This window comes from Bos grunniens, chromosome 17, assembly GCF_055505025.1.
Source record: "Bos grunniens cultivar Pamir isolate PY7600 chromosome 17, Bosgru_T2T1.0, whole genome shotgun sequence".
Classification (NCBI taxonomy): domain Eukaryota; kingdom Metazoa; phylum Chordata; class Mammalia; order Artiodactyla; family Bovidae; genus Bos; species Bos grunniens.
The window spans coordinates 41455449-41463404 of record NC_141181.1 but is presented as its reverse complement, the minus strand read 5'-3'; positions in this window follow the sequence as shown (position 1 = coordinate 41463404).

Here is a 7956-nt window from a genome sequence, read left to right as displayed (position 1 = left end):
ATTTAATTTTTATGTATATTTTAATCTCACAATGTATGGCTGATATTTTTGCTTTTGAAAATCAATGATCTTCAGGAGCACATGAAAAATCTTACACGCTCATCTTTATTTTAACTATTTTTGGCCTCTGTATTTCTTCATGTAGATCTGAACTTCTGTCTGGCACCATATTCTTTGTCACTAAAGAACTTGCTTTCACATTCCTGGTAAAGAAGATACACTGATAATAAATTCTATTTGCTTTTATCTCTGGAAATTTACTGTGCAAAGTCTTTATTTCTCTTTAATTTTCAAAAAGATATTTTCACTGTGCATATCTAAATGACAGGCTTTAAAAGTTTTTTTTTTTTTTCTCTAGTATTTTAAAGATTCATCTCCCTGTTCTCTGGTTTACACAGCTCCCGATGGAAAATCTGTTATGTTTATATGTATTCCTCTCTTGTAATATCACTTTCTCTGTCTGACTTTTTATAATTTGTATTCGGTAAGTTGATTTTAATATGCCTTATATTGTACAATTTGTATTTATACTGCTTAAAATTCATTATGTTTTTGCATTAGTAGGTTTATCAGTTCAGTTCAGTCACTCAGTCGTGTCCGACTCTTTGCGACCCCATGAATCGCAGCATGCCAGGCCTCCCTGTCCATCACCAACTCCCGGAGTTCACCCAGACTCACATCCATCGAGTCAGTGATGCCATCCAGCCATGTCATTCTCTGTCATCCCCTTCTCCTCCTGCCCGCAATCTCTCCCAGCATCAGAATCTTTTCCAATGAGTCAACTCCTTGCATGAGGTGGCCAAAGTACTGGAGTTTCAGCTTTATCATCAGTCCTTCCATAGAACACCCAGGACTGATCTCCTTTAGAATGTACTGGTTGGATCTCCTTGCAGTCCAAGGGAATCTCAAAAGTCTTCTCCAACACCTCAGTTCAAAAGCATCAATTCTTCAGTGCTCAGCTTTTTTCACAGTCCAACTCTCACATCCATACATGACTACTGGAAAAACCATAGTCTTAACTAGACAGACCTTTGTTGGCAAAGTAATGTCTCTGCTTTTGAGTATGCTATCAAGGTTGGTCATAACTTTCCTTCCAAGGAGTAAGAATCTTTTAATTTCATGGCTGCAATCACCATCTGCCATGATTTATAGTTTTCATCAAATTTGGAAATCATTTATTTAGTATTTCACAAAGTAATTTTTCCCATAGCTTTTCCTTCTGGGACTCAAATTGCATTTTATTGGATAGTTTTATATTTCCCAGAAGGTTCTGAGGCTCTGTTAATCCACTTCTGGCCTTTATTTTTCCCTGTCCTCTTCATTTTGGATTGTTTTCATTGCTGTCTTCAAGTTTAAGAATATTTTCTCCTGCAGTATTCAATAAGCTGTTAATTTTATCCAGTCAAATCTTTATTTCAAACAGCAGCTTTCAACTCAAAAATTCTGTTATACACACACACACACACACACACACATATATATATATATATATATATTTCACTATTTTTCTCACTGCTTGTTTTATCCTGTAAGTCTTTGAGCATGTTGAGTATATTTGCAACTGCTTTAATATTCTTCACCACAAATTACATCATTTCTATGTCTGTTTTTATAGATTGAATGTTTTCTCATAATTATGGGTCACATTTTTCTTCCTCTTTGACAATCTAGTAATGTTTGAATTGCAAGCTTGGCTTTGTAAATATTATGCTACTGAGTGCTAGATTTTGTTTATTGTTTTAAAGAGTTTTGGACTTTGCTCTCTCAGGCAATAAAGTGTCTTACAGATCTGTTTTTGTCTCTTAGAAGTCTGCTTTTAATTGTTGCTTTTCCTTTTAATTAGACTATTTATTTTACTCAGATTTAATGTAAGATCTGATATTGTTGGGATTGTATTCCACATGTTGGTATTCATTTTCTCTTTGAACCTTTTTCTAAAATGTTTTCTAAAAATCAGACTTCCAGTTTTCTTTTTGACTTGTTTAGCCTCAATAACGGAGAAGGCTAAACTCCAGTACTTTTGCCTAGAAAATCCCATGGACGGAGGAGCCTGGTAGGCTGCAGTCCATGGGGTCGCTAGAGTCGGACACGACTGAGTGACTTCACTTTCACTTTTCACTTTCATGCACCGAAGGCAATGGCAACCCACTCCAGTGTTCTTGCCTGAGAATCCCAGGGATGGGAAGCCTGGTGTGCTGCCATCTATGGGGTCGCACAGAGTCGGACACGACTGAAGCGACTTAGCAGCAACAGCAGCAGCCTCAATAAGACAGGTCTTTTGAGTGTCTGTGCTGAAGGCTCCATATATCCAAAATGCCTTTCCACGCTGGCTGGTGGAAAGAGGAATGGTTCTTGGTCCTGTGAGATATCAGAACACTTTTCTCTTTAATGGTCTCTGGTAACTGTTCTCTCCCTGGAACTATTTTTTGAGGTTGAACTGTACACATGTAGATTGATACTCACAAACTCAACAGAACTTTCTATGTGGATTTCTGGAAATCTTTCTGATTTTTTGATCTCTTTTTGATACCATCAGTGTCAGTGTTTGTTGCTCAGTCATGTCAGACTCTGTGACCCCATGAACTGTAGCCTGCTAGGCTCCTCTGTCCATGGAATTCTCAAGTCAAGAATACTGCAGTGGGCTGCTATTTCCTTCTCCAGGGGATCTTCCCAACCCAGGGATTGAACCTCGATCTCCTTCATTGCAGGGAAGTTCTTAACCATCTAAGCCACCAGGGATTCTTGATACTCTGCCCCACAAATTCTGTTTCAACCTCCCTGAACTCTGATCTATGTTTCACACAGATTCTCTTGTCTGTATCAGTACAAACATTGCCTCCAGCCAGGAACCTAGGGAAGTTTTAAGACTTAACTCATTTGTTTCACGTCTCTGAAGGATCACATACCTGTGCTGACTATAGTCTCATATCTACATGCAAGTATTCCACATTTTGTCCAGTTTTCTATTTGTTGACAGTGGGAGGGTGATTCCAGCTTTTATTGCTCCCTCATGACTGGAATTCATCCTGTATCATTTCCAGCACATGCGGTGAGGTGTATGATAAGGCACACAGACTCTGGAGGAAAATGTACAAGGTTCAGTGTCAGTAGACAAGGCACTAATCCCTGAGCTGCAACAAGCTTCCTGTGCCTCTGTTTATTCATTTGCAGAATAAGGGTGGTAACAGTGGTATCTACCAATAGTTGGGTTATTATGACTTAACAAGCTAATAAATACCAAACTCTTAAAAGAGTGGATGCCTGTAGTGAATGTTATTGCTGTTTTTCCATACATTCTCTGACCTAGATTCCCTGAGTGATTGTGTTTCTTACATTAAAGGGGATTAAATCTGTAAGAATTTACAATTAAACTTTTTACTGCAGTTATGCCTGGAGGAGAACTAGAAGAAATTTGGAGACTGATCAAAAAGAGCTTTCACATTTATCTATAATGTTTTGATTATTCATGAGACTATATTTTTGTGTTAATTTTATAATGACATGCTTTAAAAACAGAATAAAGCAACCATACGTCTTTATAGTAGATATTGCTATCTGACTACCAAATTCCAGGTTTTTATATTCCTTTATGTTCACACATCTAGATTTTATTTCCCAGTATCTTCTGTCATTTGATGTAGCCATACGACTAAGTTCCAGCCAATGAACTTTTACAGAAAGTATCACAGTCCACTTCCAGTCACGGCAGATAAAAATGACTCACTTGTGATCTTTTATGACCTTGATCTTTTCAAGGTTTGATAGCTGGTAGGATGATAACCCTCAGAGTGACCTTGGATGCGGTGCAGGAAATCTGATTGATTATCTCCAGTCTGAATTCCTTAAAGAAGGGCCATTTGGACAACCTGTCACAAATATTAACTGAACTTTTATGCAAACAGTTGACAAGCTAGGAAGGGGATCACTGGCTATCTGACCACAAAATTGTGTTCTTTAAATAACTTTATTGATTTACCTAAAACAAACAAACAAAATCAGAAAGTTTATAAGAAAGCAGAGTTGGCTCCAGCAAAGGGATTATTATCTCTAAAATTAGACCAGAAAGGGCTACTTAGTATGGTCAAAATTTCTGGAAGATTCTAAATATAAGCATTATCATATATGATATTGTCTTTCTCTATTTTACTTTACTAAGTAAGACAATATACAACCAATAAGAATTTACTGTATAGCACTGGGAACTCTACTCCATACTCTAATGTGCTATATGGGAAAAGAAACTAAAAATGAGTGGATATATGTATATGTATAATTGACTCACTTTGTTCTACACCTGGAACTAACACAACATTTTAAATCAACTATACTCCAATAAAAATTAATTTTAAAAATTTCTGGAAGTTAGTAAAAGGCCTGGACTAATCAAGATAGTTGCAGAGACAAGTCTTGTACAGGATGGTCTCTATGAGCAAAGATTCAAGTCATTCACACTTGAAGCATTAATTTCCAAAGTACAAGTTTAATTGGTTATCTGCATTTTTACATGCAGTCTGTTAAAAGAAATTAATTTTTAACTGGCATGACAGGTAGAAAAGAGAGTGTTGCTCAGTTCCTATGCTCCCTGCACTAACTTTTCAGGTGATAAAACACAGTTTCATCTTAGAGAGGCAAACAGGACCCAAGGTTTGAATAGAGTCACACCCAAGTCTCATACAGTAAATCTGCCTGCAATGTGGGAGACCCAGGTTCTATCCTTGGGTTGGGAAAATCCCCCAGAGAAGGGAATGGTAACCCACTCCAGTATTCTTGCTAGGAAAATTCCATGGACAGAGGAGCCTGGCAGGCTGCCATTCGTGGGGTCACAGAGAGTCAGACACAACTGAGTGATTGAGCAATGAACACAGCAGTTACCCAAGGATCTATCACCTTTCACAGTTAACCACAACCTTCCTTGCCATCATTCTCTCATTTGAAAAAAAGAAGCTAATAGAAGATCCCTCAGTTTGAGGGTAAACAAAAAATATTCCTACACTTTCAGCACCCTTCTAAGCTGGTACTTCACAGGATACTGGCAGGTCAAGATGTCCTTGTGAAGAAGAAAACTGTATTGATAATTTATGCATTATTCCAAATGATCTGTAATTTTGGAAAACCTTGCTGTCCCCTCACAGAGCATGCAGTGAAGTCAATATTTCATATACTTGCCAATATATTGCCTTTACCATATATGATCAAAATTAGTGCTTTATCTTAAGGATGTATATATTCCTTAGGGCTAGAGAGGCTTAAGACAATGTTTGGTGACTAAAGATGGGAGGGAATCCCCCAAAAGTTATGGCCCTATTTGGTAAACCTTGCTAACAAAGAGTTCATTTGAAACAAAAATAATTGTATTTTGTCCTGACCTTAGATGTACTGCTTTGGCCATATTGTTCATACTCTGAAAACAAGACCAATCTTTGTTCTAATGTTCTTGAGCCTCTTGATATTTGGCAAAATGTCAAGGACATCAAAAGCATTCATATAACCTTTACGTTGTTGCTTTTTATTTCCTCACACACAGATTTCACTGAGAATGAAATATTTTGAGGATTACTCTTGTTGTCCCTCTTTATGTATAAACCTTGGGTCCTTAAATTCAGCAATGCTCAAAGGACAGCATGCTAAAACTCCCTCACTGCTTCAAAATTTCAATTGTATAGATTTTTCATTTTATTGTTTGACACAGTTCAGTAATCACAACATAAGCATGTCCTTTACTAGAACAACAAAATGTCTCTGTTAGCCCAAAAGAATTCCTCTGTCATTAGAAATAAATAGGAAGACTAGAACATAAATAAGGGAAATTTAAAACTGTGTTAAAAATCAAGATTGCTTTTCATTTCTCATACTCAAATAATTCATTTCCCTATTAGATTCTTACAATCAATTCATTGACACTACAGTAACATAAGATGAGCATCTAAACACAGAATACCATAAAATTTATGAGAATGCAAAGTGGAATTAAATAATGGATTTAAAACATTCAAAGGAGAATGATCATAGGGGAAATTAAGGGAGGCAAAATAGGAAGTATGTTATCTTTATTTGATTTTAGAGCTTTAAAAAGGGACATATTTGTTCCAAATACAATATTTAATTTCCCAAGTATTTTAAAATTTTATCAAGGTCAGAAGAATCAGCGTATTAAGAAGACATATCCACTGCAGGACTGGGAATTGTTATTCCTTCATGAAGAAATGTGTGAACTTAAAAATCAAAACTTCATTCATGCAAAAACTGCTAAAAATTACCCCATAATATTCCTCATGTGACATTGTAATACATGCTCAAATCCTGATATTTGCAGGACATTTATTTGACTAACATTAATAGAAATTTACAAAGATTGAGTATTTCCAATTTTAGGATCTCCTCATCATCTACTTAACAAGCTCCCTTTTATAAAATGAATCTGGAGTTTGATTCTGCCTTTGGACTCATATACCTAGCCATCCCTAAAATAAAATTAAGACCATTTATATTTAAAACTAATTAGGGAATGGGTCTATTTACCCTTTCATTCATTTATCAGTTTGTGAACTTTAGTGTTTCTGCATGGTTAACAGCTATGAGAAAAACAGTCATGTGTTGACAAATGAAAATAATTGTTCTGTAGATTAATAATTTATGTTGAACTTAAAATTATAGTAGAAGGCCATTCCTACACATGGAATCTATTCTCAATGTCAGTGTTTGCTTTTACATGAAAAATGGATACCCATAATTTAAAGGACTGCTATAAAAGATGATTTTGGTCTTCCAAACATGCACATGCATACAATATTTTATATAAATTTTACTTTATCATTGACTTCATAGAATTAACTTAAACTTCCTCTTGGCAATTTGGATTCATTTTGGTAAGTTCCTTTCCCACTGTGTGCAGCCTTAGTGAGCATGGGAAATTACTTTGATGGTTCCAAAATCTTAAAGCTCCCCAATTCTATGTCCTTTGCCATCTGACTTAGCAGTTATTCTCACAGAAGCAATGCAGTGTATTTTGCTGCTGCTCCTGCTGCTGCTGCTAAATCGCTTCAGTTGTGTCCGACTCTGTGCGACCCCATAGATGGCAGCCCACCAGGCTCCCCCTTCCCTGGGATTCTCCAGGCAAGAACAGTGGAGTGGGTTGCCATTTCCTTCTCCAATGCATGAAAGTGAAAAGTGAAAGTGAAGTCGCTCAGTCGTGTCTGACTCTTAGCGACCCCATGGACTGCAGCCCACCAGGCTCCTCCATCCATGGGATTTTCCAGGCAAGAGTACTGGAGTGGGGTGCCATTGCCTTTTCCAGCAGTGTATTTTACGCATACTTTAATTATACATGTCCTCCAGGATGGAGTGGGGATGAAAGTGTGCAACTTCTGAGTGATGGCTAAAGATACCTTGAGTTTTCCTGCCTGTTTTCCTTGTGTCTCTGTCTTTGCCACCATGGCTATTCCAGATGGATGGAAGAGAGATGTGCAGAGCAGAGATATGTAAAGCTGAGGCCATCTTAGTTCATCCACCCACCAGCAGAAGCTGCACACATGAGCAACATTAGTTAAGATTAAAAGAGCTCCCTAGTTGACCCTGAACTAACCCTGGATGCTTGTGAAATAAAAACTTGCTGCTGTATGCAAAAAAAAAAAAAAAAAGAGAGAGAGAGAGAGAGAGAGATGATTTTGGTCTACTACTGTTGACCACAGTTAATTTTGACTGTGTTACATTCCTTGGAGATACTATGGATTTAGTTACAGACCACAATAAAGCAAATCACCCAAAACTTTTGGCTTTCCAGTGCATATAAAAGCTATGTTTACACCACACTGTAATCTATTAAGCATGCAATAGCATTATGTCTAAAAAAACAATGTACACACCTTGATTAAAAATAATTTAGTGTTAAAATGCTAACCATCATCTGACACTTTGTGAGTCAGAGTAGTAACATAAAAGACTACTGAACACAGATTA